This window comes from Ictidomys tridecemlineatus, chromosome 5 (assembly GCF_052094955.1).
Source record: "Ictidomys tridecemlineatus isolate mIctTri1 chromosome 5, mIctTri1.hap1, whole genome shotgun sequence".
NCBI classification, from domain to species: domain Eukaryota; kingdom Metazoa; phylum Chordata; class Mammalia; order Rodentia; family Sciuridae; genus Ictidomys; species Ictidomys tridecemlineatus.
Window position 1 is genome coordinate 96,057,441 of NC_135481.1, and position 18,477 is coordinate 96,075,917.

Consider the following 18,477-nt stretch of genomic DNA (forward strand, 5'->3'; position numbering starts at 1 on the left):
TATGTGGCCCAAGTGTCAACAGAGCCAAAATTGAAAAACATGTAAAATATGATACAATGGAGCAGCTTTAAAAACAATCCTATCCAAAAGAACTTTCTTCAGCAATGGAAATTTTTTATATTTGTTTGTCCAACATGGTCGCCACTAACAAGCAAGCAAATCTAGTGCTTATGGCTAGTTTGAGAAACTAGAGTTTTAATTTTATTATATTTTAATTAATTAACACACAAGGCTAGTGACTTTTGTATTTAATAGCACAGTTCTAGAACTTAGATGCTAGTGATGTTGAAAGTAGTAAAAAACTAGTTGGACAACAGTGGAAATAATGAGTTTGATAAAGGTAAGACCAACCATCTCTTGGTACAAGCATTCCAACCATTTCTTTTGGCTGTAATATATATAAATCTGAAGTACAGTACATTGATAAAACAATGAACTGAAAGGTTATTTAAAAATAAAGTTGGTACATCCTGCAATAGAAAACTGTTCATGAAATGCTGATTGACAACCTTAATTAGTAGCTTTTCCAGATTAATGCCATGAAAGTTCTAGGAATGCCTATGATAGAGATACACACATAATTTGTAGGTATATATTTATCTGTATACATATATATATATGTAAATATATTCCAGGTATATATGTAAATATATTCCAGGTATATATTATATATTTTTATATATGTGTGCATGTATACATTTTTTTAAGTCAAAAAGTGATTTAACAAGAACTGCTAGCCTGTAATCTCAGCTACTTGGGAGACTGAGGCCGGAGGATTGCAAGTTTAAGGCCAGCCTCAGGATCTAAGTGAGCCTCTGTCTCAAAAAATAAAAAGGACTGGAGTATGTACCTCAGTGGTAAAGTGCCTCTGGGTTCAATCCCCAGTACAAAAAAAAACAACCACATTTTAGAGGTCTTCAAGTTGCACCAAATGAATATCTTTAATCAAATCAATTGCAGGTAATTAAATATTCATTTGCTGTATTACTTAATCCCCTGCAGCAGTTCAGCATTCTTTTATCATCTTCTTTTCGACTCTCACCCCATCTACCACTAGAGAAGGAAGAAATTGATTCAATGTTGCTACAATTCCATGGATTTTTTTTTTTTTTTAACTTGTCAGCATTAAGTAGGTCAGTTTTCTGCTCTAGTGGGTGTTTTGGCAATAGGTTCTCTTACTGGAATACAGTGGCTCCTGTGCCTGGTAAGCACATACCACAAAGAAAAGATTTTGAATAACTCTCCCTTAGACTGCCTGATCTCCAGAACAAAATCCCTTAGTCTTAACTGAATACTACCAGGAAATTCAACAGAACACCAAAGAAGTAAGTAAACTACAATTCAAAATTTGTTCTATATAGTTAAGTTTTAAGATTTTTACAGGCCTTCAGTATTTACAACCCACAAAGATTTTGCTGAGAATTGGTAAGCACTTAGCCCTAATTCTAATCACTGAAATTGTTAACATGTCAGGGAAAGATAAAAAGACTATCAGGTGCTTTGTTGAGAATTCTAATAGGTAAAAGCCTTATTCCTAAAACTAAAATTCAGGAAAAAATGTTCCTTATCAAAAAAAAAACAACAAAACTTCCTTGTGAGGATATCTTTTTTAAAAACTCAGGACTAACTTAAAACTTTCAATGACTGTATTATACCAGAAAACAAACTTGGTGGACATTTATTAGAATAAATTATTTGTACAGAATTGTCATTTTTCCTTTTAAGCATCAGTGTAGTTTCTCTACCACAAGTCTAAGAACTCAGTTTTACATTTTTAATCATTTGTAAATCAAATATGAAAGAAGAGATGACGGATATACATTCAACCAGCTAATTTATTTCATACATAAAAAGTTTCTACAGCCCAGAACAGTGGTGCCTGCTTATAATCCCAGCAACTCAGGTGGCTGAGTCCGAATGATAGTAAATTCAAGTTCATTCTCAGCAGCTTAGCAAGGCCCTAAAGCAACTTAGCGAGACCCTGCCTCAAAATAAAAAAATATATAAATAAAAAGGGTTGGGGGTGCTGTGATTGTAGCTCAGCAGCAGAGCACGTGCCTCACACATGTGAGGCACTGTGTTTGATCCTTAGTACCACATAAAAATAAATAAGCAAAATAAAGATATTTTTTAAAAGGGCTGGGTGTATAGTTCAGTGGTAAAGCACCCTTGGATTCAATCCACAGTGCCACCCAAAAAAAACTTTCAGCAGAGGCAAGATTAATACCCCTATAAACTTGTTTGAAAGGGGAGTGAAATTCAATTTCTTGTCTTCATATATGTCACATAATGTCACTGGTTCTATTTTATAATTATCTTCCCTTTTCATCATATAGAGGGGGCAAAAGCTTATGTCATTGACAGGGAAATAAACACATGAAGCAAATGAGTAATATCAAATGACTAAATAGTCATTGTTTAAAATGAGACAATAATGTTTCTCTTTATTGCCACTGGCATTTTTCCTTTCTGATATACTACCTTAAGCCACACTTCCATAGACATGCAGGTTATGTGTAATACATTATTCTGTATGCTTATATGCTAAAAGACCATCATAAATTTAACCTACATTTTATCTACTTATCAAGAAAAATGAAAAATGAAATATATGTACTAAAAAAACTATAATGTAATTCATATTATAAAAAATGACATGCAAATACCACTCAAGAAAAAAGGGTAGAGGATAATGACCTATGACTAAATAAGCATAAATCTGCATAGAAATATTTGGTCAAATATTTTATTTCTTGAAACTATACTAAGGGCATAATACAAATACAAAAAGCCTACTGCAAAAGAACATTAATTGTGGCACCATTTATAATACTAAAAATTGTAACCTTAAATATATAAAATGAGGACTAGTTGAATAAATTGATATATCCAAACTATGATATACAACGTAGCTTTTAAAATTCTGAAGTGCTAAAACAAGAACACACTAGAATCCTGGAATAGGGATTGGGATATGGCTCAGTAGTAGAGAGCTTGCCTAGTATGCAGTGGGCATGAAGCTCCTGGGTTCAATTCTCAGCACTAGCTCCCCCCCCCAAAAAAAAAAAAACTGGAATAGAGGGCAAATGTAGTTTGAAAAAAGAAATCTAAAGTTTTCATTGCTTTGATTTACTTTCAGGAACATTAATTATGTTGAAATTTCATTAAGTATAAAAGTAGAATGAAATTTTGTTTATCAAAGGAATTTTTAAAATGTTATCTATTTAAACATCAAAGATCCCATTCTTCTTTGAAGACTTCCCTAATCCTCCAAAGCAAAGTCAAAAGTTCCCTCCACTGTTCCCCAAATTACTCTTTAGCTATTTTTGTTATAGGAGTCATTATCCTACTGTTTTCTTCATAAGACTGAACTCCTTGAGGACAAAAACTAGGTCTTAAGCATTTCTAGCCTCTAAATACTTAGAAACACTTGTAGAACATATACATTCAAATTTTACTTCAACTTTTAGAGACACTACCTAGATTACTTTTTAAAACTCTCCCAGACTTGGTTTTATTTTCCTGCTTTAGGAGTGGAAGGAAGGACAAGAGGCAGAGAAAAACAAAGCTGAAAAGTAAGGCATAAAAAAGTTAAGAGTCACTGGTCGCCTATAATCCCAGTGGCTCTGGAGGCCGAGGCAGGAGGATTGAGTTCAAAGCAATTTAGCAAGATGCTACGCAACTAACTCAGTGTGACCCTGTCTCTAAATAAAAAATACAAAAAAAGGCTGGGGATGTGGGTCAGTGTTTAAGTGCCCCTGAGTTTACTCTTGGTACCAAAGGGGGGAAAAAAAAGTAAGAGTCCCTGAAAGTCATTTAAGCTCTTAAAATAGATTGGCTCAAATAATCTGAATGAGATTTAACTTTGATTATTCAATTTCTTAAACCAATAATTTTTTTTCCTTAAACTGGGTTTTTGTTACCTGTATCTCTAAGAGTGCTAATTAAAACTGCGGAGAGAAGAATGAGTGGAAGAAGTGAAGGCAAAAGTCCTTCAATAGCATCCATGATAATATTTGACAATGAAATTCATAATACTAGAAAGTGAAATAGCCAATTTTGGGGATTACATTTTGGAGTAGCCTATAATCTGAAAGACACTACTACAGTTGAGGGCCTCTTGGAAGCTAATTTTCTAGCTAAAATTTACGACCAAAAGAAAACCTTTTTGTGAGTTCACAAGATAGCTTCAATGGATATTTCAGGAAATTAGACAGTTGTACCTTGGTTAACAGCTAACCTGATTTAACTTTATTAGCGATAGTTTCCTATGAGCAAAGATCTGTGGGTCTAGCCACAGTGTCATATTTATTGGGCTTACAATATCAATAATTAAATTTTGTGACTTTTTTTTTTCTATTTACCTATTAAATTGGTTACATAAATAGTGGCAGGTCTAAGTTCAAAAGTGCAAAAACCAGACTTAGAAGCCATCTATACTGAAGTAACAACTCAAGCCAGAAAACTTATTAAGTCTGCCAAAAGGAAGAGGTTCAACAAAGGTGCTTAACCTGGTACACAGATGAGCTTCAGGGGATCTATGCAGTCCTAAAATAATAGACAAAGTTGAATAAACATTCCTGTTTTTGAGAATAGGGATCATTGCTTAAATCAGATTCTAAAGAGCAGATGAGACTAACAACTGCTTATGTAAGGAAAGGAAATATTAAAGGAGAAATACACTGTGAAATGCACTTATATTAAGAAGTTAAAAGGAATCTATGAAATACTAAGTGCTATGTGAATTGTGCTATGAATGGATCATATTGCATTTAATCCTGATGGTAATCATGTGAGGGACTGGAGTTGTGGCTCAGTGGTAGAGCACTTGCCTAGCATGTGTGAGGCCCTGGGTCTGATTCTTAGCACCACATATAAATAAATTAATAAAATAAAGATCTATCAACATCTAAAAAAAAATTTTTTTTAAATAATAATCTTGTGAAATGAGCATCAGCAGCCAATTTTGCAGATAAGAAAACTGAGAAAAGAAATTAAGGGGCTGGGGTGGTGGCTCAGTGGTAGAGCGCTTGCCTCACATGTGCAAGACCCTGGGTTCGATCCTCAGCACCACATAAAAATAAATGAGTGAAATATTGTGTCCAACTAAAAATAAATAAATATTTTTAAAAAATTAAGGCTAGATATCCAAGCTACCATACTATAGTGAACTATATATAAGTCAAGTCATTTTAGGGCTGGAGTGTACTCAGGAATAGAGTACTTGCCTAGCATGCACTCTGCTCTAGATTTAATCCTCAGCCATGCCACGCACCCCCCCCACACACAGAGAGTCATAAAAGGGGCTATCATTTCAGTTGCAATGTTAATCATTTCTTTCAGAGCGTATTTCTCTTCAGATCAAGAACAAACTTAGAAGATATTAATAAGAATAAAAATATGCAAAGCCAGGTGTAGTAGCACACATCTGTAATCCCAGCTACTCAGGAGTCTGAGACAGGAACATTGCAAGTTGGGGAGGCCAGCTGGGACAACTCAGCAAGATCCTGCTTCAAAATTTAAAAAAAAAAAAAAAAAAAAAAGGCTGCAGATGGAGCTCAGTGGTAGAGCATATGCCTAGCATTCACAAGTCCTTAGGTTCAATCCCTGGTACCATGCAAAAGAAAAGAAAGTAAAAATATGCAATGTCTGATTAAATCAAATGATTTCTGAGGCTGACTAAATCTGAAAGCTTGGCAATTTGGCAGACTCCCATTAATGACATCATAAAATTAACAGTTTACTAGCCCCCAAAACTTGGGGGGAGCAGCCAAAAGATAAAGTTTGGGAAATGGGCCAGTTTTAGCCTTTACAGTTGCTCTTCAACAAAAGCATAAAATCAAAAAACATTAGGTGTCAATAATCAATAAAATATGGGAATCCTGCCAAAATTATCCTTCTTTTTCACTAATACTTATACATTCTGGCTCCTAATCTAATACATGTTTTTAAATAAAATACTTCCAGCTTATTCTCTATGTGAGCCAAAAAGAGTCACAAGTTCTTGCTGGGATCTTTTCCCCACTTCTAACAGCTTGACACTATCAGTAACAACTTTCATAGCAAGTAATACATGATACTTTTTAAAGAATTTAACCTGAAGAAATAAAATCAAGAATTAATAAGTGGGATTGACTCAAACTAAAAAGCAAAAGAAACCATGAATGAGGTGAAAAGAGAGCCTACACTTGGGGAGCAAATTTTTGCCACATGTATGTCAGAGCACTAATCTCCAGAATATATAAAGAACTCAAAAAACTTAACACCAAAAAAACAAACAACCCAATCAATAAATGGGCTAAGGAGCTGAACAGATACTTCTCAGAAGAAGAAATACATTTGATCAACAAATATATGAAAAAAATGTTCAACATCTCTACGAATCAGAGAAATGCAAATCAAAACTACTCTAAGATTTCATCTCACACCAGTCAGAAGGCAGTTATCAAGAATACAAACAACAGTAAGTGTTGACGAGGATGTGTGTGTGGGGGGAGGCACATTCATACATTGATGGTGGGACTGCAAATTGATGCAACCACTCTGGAAAGCAGAATCCAGATTCCTTAAGAAATCTTGGAATGGAACCACCATTTGACCCAGCTACCCCACTCCTTGGTCTATACCCAAAGGACTTAAATCAGGATACTACAGTAATGCAGCCACTCCAATGTTTATAGCAGCTCAATTCACAATAGCTAAACCATGGAAGCAACCTAGATGCCCTTCAATAAATGAATGGATAATGAAATTGTGTACATTGTAATGCATTCTGCTGTCATATATACATAAATAAAAACTACATAAAAATAAATAAATAAAAAGTACTTTAAATAAAAAAAAGAAATTGTGGTATAAGTACACAATGGAATATTATTCAGCATTAAAAGAGAATAAAATCATGGCATTTGCAGGTAAATGGCTGGAGTTGGAGAATATCATGCTAAGCGAAGTAAGCCAACACCAAAAAACCAAATGTGAATGTACTCTCTGATAAGTGGATGCTGATCAGTAATGGGGAACTCTGATGGGACAAAGGGGAGGGAAGGTATGGGGGCAAGAAAGATGATGGAATGAGATGGACATCATTACCCTACGTACATATATGACTGTATATATAGTGCGACGCTACATAGTATACAACCAGAGAAATGCAGTTGTGTGTAATTGCGTACAATGAATCAAAATGCATTCTGCTATCATATATACCTAATTAAAATAAACTAATGAAAAAAATTAATCTGACCCTTTTTAAATTAATTTTAAGATATAGTTGACAAATATAAATTACATAATTTAGGGTATACATTGTGATGTTTTGATAAATGTATACATTGTGAAATGGTTAAATCAAGCTAATTAACATTCATCACCTCACATATTTATCATTTTTTGTTATGAGAATGCTTAAGATATACTCTTCACAATTTTAAATATACATTAACTCCAGTTACAATGCTACATAAGAGACCTCCAGAATTCATTCATACCATCTAACTGAAAATTTGTGCCTTCTGACATCTCCCCAATTCCCCACTCCTACCCCAAAATTTGACTTCTCTAGATTCCATATATAAGTGAGATCTTGAAGTATTTGTCTTTCTGTGCCTGGCTTATTTCATTTAGCCTAACACCTTCCACTTAGCCTACCTAACACCTATGATGTTGCAATGTCAGAATTTCCTTCTTTTTAAAAGCTGACTGGTATTACCAAGGTGTACATATTCTACATTTTTAAAAAAAGAATTTAAGCTTTATTTTGTATTTGTTTTTTAAGTGGTGCTGAGGATCGAACCCAGTGCTAGGTAAGCACTCTACCACTGAGACACAACCCCAGTACTATTCTACATTTTTTATCCATTCATTTATCAATGGATACTTAGGTTGATTTCACATCTTGGCTATTATGAAGAAATCTTGCAATGAATCTTAAGATTTTTTAAAATGATGTTTTAATGATACATGTCAGAGATAAGCAATGAATTATAATCTAATAATTCATACAGGGATGAAAAGTAGGTACTCACAAATATATTCACACATGATGCTGAATGTGTTCTAATGACAAAGTATGATTTCTCGTGTTTCAACATCTCAGTTGTCTGTAGTTTTTGTTTCAAAATCTCAGTTATCTGTAGTTTGCTTGTTTTCTATTTGGTGCTGTGGACTAAACCCAGGAGCCTTATGCATACAAGTGTTATACCATTAAGCTACATCCCTAACCAAATTGTTTTTTATGTATGGACCTTTATTTTATTCATTTATTTCTATGCAGTGTTGAGAATCAAACCCAGTGCCTCACACATGTTAGGCAAGCGCTCTACCACTGAGCCACAGCCTCAGCCCCCTGTATTTTTTTTTAATGTAAAAAACAGGTATAGCACCACATTCCTGCAATTCCAGGTACTAGAGAGGGTAAGGCAGCAAGATTGCAAGTTAGAGGACAGCCTCAGCAATTTAGTGAGATCCTAACTCAAAATAAAATGAAATAAAAAGGGCTGAGGATGTAGTTCAGTGGTGAAGCACCTCTGGATTTAATCCCTAGTATGGTTAAGGGAAAAAATATATATATATATATTGTTGAAGAAAATGCAGGTGAACTGAGTTCTAGGATGGCTAGACAGATATCATGGGTTAACAAATAACTTTAACAGCTGTTTTCCTCTATACATAGAAAACCTATATCCATTCAGGGAAAGAAAACTAGTAATAGCCGTTTTAGAAGTTTTGTAATATGCATCTGAAAACTTTAAAAATTAACACATACCTAGTGTTTATCATACAGAAGACATGAAACAAATACCTAGAATTTATCATAAGAAATCATCAGATCAATCAGATAATTTATTGATACTGCTGGTCCAAGAACCAAACAGAACCAATGTTGTATACAGACAGTGGACTTCTGTGATGTCATTAAATATGAAATAGGTTTATATTCCTATTCAGTGACATACTGATAAAGTGGCTCAGGAAGGAGTTTGGTAGGGAGGAGAAAGCCCTGATTTGTAGCATTTGTCAAATTTCATGATATAACTACTCTCATATGGCTGATACCAAGCTACCAACAATGTGGGTTTCCCTAGTTGTTGGCTTTGGTAAGCCAGTCCTAAAAAGCTCAAGCCACAACTTTAGAAAAACATTTAAAGGTGTATAATGAAATGGTAATAGCATTTATCTTTGGAGGAATGTAGTAATTTTATTTTTGCTTTGGTTTTCCATTTTTAATTGTTTTATGAACATTCTTAATTTTATAATAAAAAGCTACTAACATTTTGAAAAACAAAATGAAGTTATTAATTTAGAGTTTCATATAGCTGAAATTGACCAGCCTATCAGAGTGGATCTAAGGGCTGGGGTTATGGCTCAGTGGTAAAGCGCTTGCCTAGCATGTGTAAGGCACTGTGTTCGATAACCAGAACCGCATATAAATAAAGAACAAAATAAAGGTTCATCAACATCTAAAAAAATATTTTTTTAAAAAAGTGGATCTAAGTACATTCTTTCACTTTACTATGCTAACCTGGCCTTGCCAAAGTGGAAAATAATAAATAAATAAATAAATAAATAAATAAATAAATAAATAAATGAATGAATGAATAAATAAATAAATAAATAAAAGGAAGAAAGGAAGGAGAATAAAAGCTCAACTGGGAAGTCTTTGAACTGCTGTCTTGGAACATCAAGGGCTAATATCTTTTTATAAAATGGGGTGTTAATAGCTGCCCTAGAATCCAAGCAGAAAATAGCCTAATCTTAGCCTATTCTGCAACTTGCTATAAAAACCAGTTTCACAAAGGGAGCATGAGCCTACTACTCCCTTTAGCTGTGGCACATCAAAAATGTAAACTTGATTAATAGTTTACCAACATAAATATTCCATGACTAATATTAAATAACTTAAAGCCATAAAATGAAATGATACATATATATTACATGGTGATACAGAAAAACATAGGGAAATGGTCATAAATTATTATGAAATAAAAAATGTAAATTGTGCATATGATCCCATTGATTAACAAATACATGTTTGTGTATATGTACATGTATGACTTGGGTACATGTACAAAGTCATATGTGTACATGTACTTTTATAAATTAACATGTAGGGGAAATCCAAATCTAAAAAGCAAATGAAGAGATGCTCCATTCTCATTCTCAATGTCAGAAATATAAATGAAAAAAACTATTACACCCATCAAATTGGCAAAGCTAAACAGATGGATAAGACCAAATGTTGATGAGTATTTGGGGAAATGGGAACCCTAACACACTATTTGTGGGAGCATAACCCGTGCAACCATTCTGGAATACAATCTGATAATATTTAGTAAAATTAAGTATGTATATGAGCCACAAGTCAGCAATTCCTTTCCTTGATATGTACTACAGAAAAACCTTTGCATAATAAGGGTTATGTATAACAACGTTCATAGTAATACTAGTTATGTTAGCAGTTTTCAAAGGATACCTAATGCAATAATTTGGATATGGAATGCCACCCAAAAGCCCTTGTGTTAAAGGCTTAGTCCCCAAGTTGGCTCTATTAGAAAGTGGTGGTGGAGACACTGGGATTGTGGCTCAGAGGTAGAGCACTCGACTACCATGCATGAGGCACTGGATTCCATCCTAAGCACCACATAAAAATGAAATAAGGATATTGTGTCTACCTACCTAAAAAAAGAAAAAGAAAAAAAAAAAAAGGAAAGTGGTGGTGGAACCTTTAAGAGGTGAAGCCAAAAGGGAGGAAGATACCTCATCAAAGGCATGCCTTGAAGGGGATTTGGAACCCCAGTCCCCTCCTGTCTCTGTCTCTCTTCTTAGGCATTATTAGGTGAACAGAACTCCTCTACCACATGCTCCTGTCAAGAGCATGTCTTCCAAGGGCCAAAGCAATAGGGCCAAACAACAATGGATGGAAACTGAACTAAAATAAACCTTTCCTCCTTTGAAGTCGATTCTCTTGGTATTTTGATCTAGTAATGAAAAGCTGATGAATATAGAGAAATGCATAAAATGTATAAGCGCATTTATAATGAAATATTATTCAAGTCAGTTGTTGTAAACTAGATTTGTAAATAAATGTTTAAATCTTTTATTTTTAAGAGAGAGATTTTTTTTTAATATTTATTTTTTAGTTCTCGGCGGACACAACATCTTTGTTGGTATGTGGTGCTGAGGATCAAACCTGGGCCGCACGCATGCCAGGCGAGTGCGCTACCGCTTGAGCCACATTCCCAGCCCATAAATGTTTAAATCTTAAACAGTACTGAGCAAAAAGGAAAAAGTTATATTCACAGGAAAATACCATTATACAGATTTAAAACAAAATATGAAGATATTTTAAAAATATGTATATACCTATATTAAACATATTAAATATATTAAAATTTTTAAATGTACTAAATTGGGGATACGTAAGAAAAAATAATAAAAACAAGAAGATGGTACAAAAACCTGCACATGGCTCTTTACAGAAAGTTTATTCCTAATTGCTAAAACTTGGAAGCAGCCAAGATGTCCTTTAGTAGATCAACAGATAAACAAACTGTGGTACACCCAGACAACAGATTATTTAATTCAGTGCTAAAAAGAAATGAACTCTTGGGCTGGGGATGTGGCTCAAGCGGTAACGCGCTCGCCTGGCGTGCGTGCGGCCCGGGTTCGATCCTCAGCACCACATACCAACAAAGACGTTGTGTCCGCCGAGAACTAAACAATAAATGTTAAAAATTCTCTCTCTCTCTCTCTCTCTCTCTCTCTCTCTCTCTCTCTCCCCCCCTCACTCTCTCTTTAAAAAAAAAAAAAAAAAAAGAAATGAACTCTTAAGCCATGGAAAGGTATAAAAGAACTTTAAATGCATATTACCAAGTGGAAAAAGTCAATCCAAAAAAGCTACATACTGTAGGATTCCAACTGTATGACATTCTGGAAAAAGCAAAACTATGGAGATAGTAAAAGGATCAGTAGTTGCCAGAGGTTAGGGGAGAGAAAGGGAAGAATAGTTGAAGCACAGACCATTTTTAGGGCTGTGGAACTAGTCAGTAAGATAGGTGGATGTGGGGTATACAGAATGTATAATGCCAAGAGTGAAGCCTAATGTACACTATAGACTTTGGATAATAATGAGGTATCAATACTCTGAACTATTTATATGGTTTTCTGATATACAGTTTGGAGAGCCTTTGAAATCTCTGGAATGCTGTGTATCTTTGTATGCAAATGAGATAGCTTCAAGATGGGGGCTGGTCACTAGAAAGAGCAAGGCATGATAAAAGAGTTGGGACTTTCAGCCCTATCCCTCAACATCAGAGAAGGGAGTGGGGCCAAAGGGCAACCTGACAGCAATGGCCAATGATTTAGTCAGTCATACCTACATAATATCCACAAAAAAAAAAAAAAAAAAAAAAAAACCAGGGTTCACAGAGTTTCTGGAGGTTCCTGGAGAGGCAAGAATGAAGACGGCATGGGAGATCTAGGTCCCTTTTCCACACACTTTGCCCTGTATACCTCTTCCGTCAGCCGGTTCATCTGTATCCTTTGTAATACTCTTTATAATAAATCTGTACAGGTAAGTAAAGTGTTTCCCAAATTCCTGCAAGCTGCTTTAGCAAATTAATTAAATCTAAGGAGGGGGTCTTGGGAATGTGAATTTATACCCAGTCAGAAACACAGGTCACAACCTGGGGTTTGCTACTGAGATCTTAAGTGAAGGTACAATCTTGTAGAATTAATGCTCAAACTATGATCTGACACCACCTCCAGATGTTAAACTATATGACACAAAGTTGGTGTTCACAGCTGAACTAATGGATTGCTGATGGAGAGAAATCTTCATATTTTGGTGACTACAGGTGCTGTTGTATTTTGTGCAAGAGTAGGGAAACACTTTGGTTTCTTTTTTTTCACCATGTTTCATGTAGTACCATTCTGGAGGGGGATACTGATGGTAGGAAAGGCTGCCTGTGAAGACAGGGGATATATGGGAGCTCTCTGTACTCTGTACTTCATTTCACTGATAACCTAAAACTGGTAGTGCAGGTAGTCAGCTAAAGATGAGCAGGAATGAGAGAAGGGGGAAACAAGAGGCGGGGCAGCTGTAAAAGGGCCCATGACCAGCAACTGACCTAGAGGACTCAATACCCATCATGTTATCCTATAAGGACATAAATTCCCCCCCCCTTTCATGGGTGGGGCTATGTAAGAAATCTGTCTTAGGAAGGTAGGCCGGCTACTTAGCCACTGAGTAGCACCACCAATCTCCCCCCACATTTCAGCAAAGGGGCCCATCACACTTCTTCGGAGATTTATGAGTATACATCATGCTCCCAAGGTTGTGCATGTGCCCACAAGCTGCTCCAAAGGTCAGTTGACTGATGTATTTCCTTCCACTAGCTGTGCCAGGCAAAAAAGGGCGAAGTGACTTAAATACGCAGGTACATGCCTTCAGTTTTCTCACAGTGCAGGCTTATGACTTACCCCTGAGACGGCAACAGCTGAACAAGTGCCAGGCCTGAAATGGCTTCTCTAAGGTTTTCCACCTGCATCTTAACAAAAGCCCAAAGCCTAATCACTATGGAGCATTTTGGTCTGCCCCTCCCCCCACCCACCCCTCTCTGGGTTATATCTCACTTTCTCTTGCCTTTCCCTCACCTTCCAATATCCCTGCTCAGATTACTATCCTGCCTTGCTGTACTTCTGTTTCCTAGTCAGGATGATTGCTCTAATCTTAGACAATGCACCCAAGGACCAAAGCTCACTCCACAATTAAAAAACTTTCAACCTCCAGTAAAAAATGTGTTCTAATAAAAATAATAAGTGTTCTTAAAAAATTAAGTCTTCAAAAACAGATGGTGGAGTTTTGTTGCCACTGGTGGGCATAATCTGTGGCTTGTTTCTCAAGGGCCCTTTTAGCTCTATTTGTTGCCTGTACCGCTTCAGTGCCCAGAACCTCAGGGCCAAGCAGCATGACATCCACCTTGGAAAACCATATCAATCAAACTCTTGCTGCTATTACTTCTGATGGGAGAATGATTGTGGGAACACTGAAAGGTTTTGACCAGACCATTAATTTGATTTTGGATGAAAGCCATGAATAGCTTTTCACAGGGAGTAGAACAAGTGGTACTAGGGCTATATATTTTAAGAAGCGACAATATTGCAGTCATTGGAGAAACTGATGAAGAGACAGCTTCTGTGCTTGACTTGGGGAATACTGGAGCAAAACCTCTAAATGCTATAGCATACTGAGTAAAAACTACATGCATTGGATATCTAAATCTTGTACAGAAACCAATCATTTTGAGGAAAATGTTTGGAATTTTTAGGAACGTGTAAAATTGTGAATTTTGACTTTATATTGATTCATTATAATATGTAAATTATTTCTACATTTTTATTGAAAAAATATTTTGCCTAAATTGAAAAAAAAAAAAGATGATGGGGGAAGGGGAAGGGTGTGTATTTAATATACACAAGGCCCTAGACTCAATTCCCAGAACCAAAAAAAATATTTTTTTAATAAAATAAAAAATAGGCTGGATTTGTAGCTCAGTTGTGGAACATTTCGCCAGCATGTGCAAGGACCTAGGATCAATCGCCAGCAAGGCCCTAGGATCAATCCCCAGCACACCCCATAGTGATTAATAATATGTGAGCCAATAAGGATTAACAGGCTATAGACAGGAAAAAAGTGCAAAACTGGAAGTATGAAAAGGACTTGAGGATACCCATTATGTATAATGAAAACCACTAATAAAATATCTAAGATTAAGAATTTAAAACCATAGTGAAAGGCTGGGCCTGGTGGTGCTTGACTATAATCCCAGCAATTTAGGAGGTTACAAAGTTCGAGGTTAGCCTCAGCAAATTAGTAAAATGCCATCTCAACATAAAAAATAAAAAGGGCTGAGGATGTAGCTCAGTAGTAAATCACCCCTAGATTGTTTATATTAGTAAACCATCTCAGAGATGAACCAATTTGCCTAAGACCACACATCAAGTGTGTAGTGAAACTAGGAATAAATCAAATCTGTCCACTACAAAGCTTATGTTCTTCCGTTCTATGACAATGTATACCCACCTAACAATTACAATATCTTCCAGTGGAACACTTCTAATGCAGTGAGTACCACATTAGGTACTTTATATAAATTATCAAAATTTCACATTTCAAAATTACCCTAAAAGTCAGGTATTATTTTTTTTTTATTGTTGGTCGTTCAAAACATTACACAGTTCTTAATACATCATAAAAGTCAGGTATTATTAATTTCATTTCACAGTGAGGAAACAGAAGCTTCTAAGTTCAATAAATTGCCCAAGGTTCCAAAATGCAAGCCAATGCCATGTCACACTACAAAAAGCTTACCTTTGCAACTAAAGAAATATTTTTACTGTTTTCAGTTCTTTTGTTTTCCACAATATTCAGGTAAAGTGTAATTATATAACCATAAAACACCTATGTGCTGAACATGATAAACAAAATGAACACAATTTAATTTAGAAATTAAACAAATACATCTTATTAATTGTGACAGATCCCATTAATTAGCTATACAAAAAGTCATTTCTAAATCTTTACTCCCTCCTTGCTTCTCACTATAGAGGTCAAAAGATTAAAAACTGCTAGAGGTGACCATATGATTCAGTTTTGGTCCAAGACATTGAAGTGTTTGCTAGAAGCATTAATAAGAAAACTCTCGCTTGGCATGGTCCTTTTGCTTTCCTCCTTGAATGTAGGTAAAAGACTGGACACAGCTTCTTAGGACCATGAAGACCAATCAAATCACAAAAATACAGCCCTTAAAAATGTTAAGGCAACTGCTTACTTCCAAACTTATGTAAGAAAAACAAACCTCTGTTTAAGCCTTGTACTTGGGTTTTCAGTTGCTTCAAATTAGATATAATCACTATAAATCACCATATCAGAAACTTCACCATGATTTAACTATAAGTAATTTCCAGATTAATACTTTAAAACAGTCACATGCTAGTCCTAAATTACTCTGACAATGTTACAATCTCCTGGTAAGAATTATTCTAATGTATATTTGCTCAGGGACCTGTAATACTGAGCTGAGGGAAGAATGAGAGACAACAGAATATGGAATCAAGGAACTCCCTGAGCTCTCAATCACATACATGGCAGAGTCTAGACTCTCAAAATAATTACCAAGAGCATATCATCAGGAGGGCTACCTTTTAAAAACAACAAAAACCTTTCAAAGAGTAGCTTACTTCCTGCCTTGCATGCACAAGGCCCTGGGTTCGATACCCAGCATCACAAAAAAAAAAAAAAAAGTATCTTACTTATAAGAGACACCCTGGAACATTAAGACTCCTATCAAAATAAATAAATAAATAAAGGCATTATTAATTTTCTTAGGTATTATCCTTGGTATTAAGGTTATTTAGAAACAGTTTGCATTTATTCAATAAATCTTTATTAAGTATAATCTTTTTCTCAGAAGATGCATGTGTAAATATTTATAGGTAAATTAAAATAATTGGGCTAGGGATATAGCTCAGTTGATAGAGTATTCGTCTCCCATGTACAAGGACCTGGGTTCAATGCCCAGCACTACAAAACAAAACAAAACAAAAAAACCTGTTCCTGCTGGACAGAAATAAATTGAAATAACTGCAATTTACTTTCAAGTAGTTCATAAAAGAGCACACAGATCAGAATACATATAAAGCAATCATGGAACAATGTGAAAAATTACTGAATTATCAGGGGAAAACATACAGATGGTAAACATACATTCTTGTATATTTAAAATCTTTCATAATAAAAAGTTGGTATTAATGGGAATTTCCTGGTTTGGGGATTGTATCACAGCTATATAACTATAACCCTTGGGTTTTTAGGTAAAGTGCACAGGGGACTTCACTGGCCTCTTTTTTACAACCTCCTATGACTTTAAAATCATTTCAAAATAAAAAATTGAAACAAAAATTTTGAGAAGACTTTCAGTTTAATAAGATGAAGTAAATACACACCTCCATTTTATCTTCCACTATAAAACAGGGACAGAATGTAAGAGCAGCTATTTGTATACTCTGAAAAGTAAATACCATAGATGGATCCAGGAAGTGCTCCAGAATTCCAAGTATCATCACACAAGGTGTGAGTTTACCATTTTTTTCTCTCAAGTGACCTCCAGCCTAAACTCAAACCCAAACCCAGTAATGATAAGCACTATAATGCAGGCAGAAAAACAGGAGAAACCTCCTAAATGTTTAGAGAACCTGTTGAACATCCCCCGTGAATTTTTTTCATTGTCCTGTCTTTCCATACTCTCATATCCCAGTCCTCAGGTCATCTACGGTATTTATGACAAAAACAACAACAGCACTAGGGGATAGAAAGCCTTCAGGAGCAAAAATTCTGAGGGAGGGGAAACTACTTCTCCATTCAGAAGAGCACTACCTCCAAGTGAGCAGGCCAAAACCCATTAATTTTTTGGTTGTTGTTTTGTTTTTGTTCCTCCTTCCTTCCCTATCTCTTTCTCTCCATAGGAAAGTGACCCCATAAACTTGTTTTTGAACTACTGGGCTCAACCTGTATAGGTATGGGTCTGATACCGGTAAATGTCAACCCAAACTCTAGATTGACCACTGGGAAGAACACATATACGACAGATCTGAACATAACTGTCAGAGCTCTGAAAACTAAACTGAAGTGAAACCTCAAGCCACAGAAGTTTAAAACAAAAATATCAACATTCTCCACAGAATACAAAGAAAACCAAATCTCATTACATAATATTCAAAATATCTAGGGTACAAATCAAAATTACTCAGCACAAGATGAATCACAAAATCTTAACTTATGTTGGGAAAGACTACTTCAATGAAGAATTAGAAATAGATAATGGAGGGCTGGGGATGTGGCTCAAGCAGTAGGGCGCTCGCCTGGCATGCGTGCGGCCGGGGTTCAATCCTTAGCACCACATACAAACAAAGATGTTGTGTCCGCCGAAAACTAAAAAATAAATATTAAAAATTTCTCTCTCTCTCTCTCTCTCTCTCTTTAAAAATAAAAAAAGAAATAGATAATGGAATTATCCGAGTGGTACTTTAAAACAACTGTTGCAAAAATAGACAAATATTCAACACCAAATATTTCTGAAATAAATATTAATACAGAAATCATTAACCAAGAAATAGAAGACAAAGAGAACAAAAGAGAAATTTTAAAACTAAAAAAGATAATAGCCAAAATAAAAGTTGTAGGAAAAAATGTCAGCATCCTTCAAATTAAAATATATTTTCTCTCCTTTTTTTCCGAGATTGGCCTCAAACTCTTGTTTGTGCTCAAGTGATTCTTCTGCATAGCTGGGACTGAGATAAAATAGAAGAAATAAAAGATAGGTAGAAAGGGGACAAAAAGAAGTAAAGCCTTTTACTAAAGTTTCTCATACTTTTCTCAAGTCAGTTTTCTTTCATCACTCCCAAATTTCTGAGAAA

The 18,477-nt window shown here is 35.3% G+C and overlaps 1 protein-coding gene and 1 pseudogene across 14 annotated transcripts in view; one reads left to right on the forward strand and one right to left on the reverse strand.

Moving 5' to 3' along the window:
* The window catches only part of Numb (NUMB endocytic adaptor protein), a 162,662-nt gene that overhangs the window by 98,655 nt on the left and 45,530 nt on the right, over positions 1 to 18,477 (reverse strand). The gene's annotated exons all lie outside the window — the stretch shown is intronic.
* Positions 13,868 to 14,253, forward strand: LOC101971766 (U6 snRNA-associated Sm-like protein LSm8 pseudogene; annotated as a pseudogene).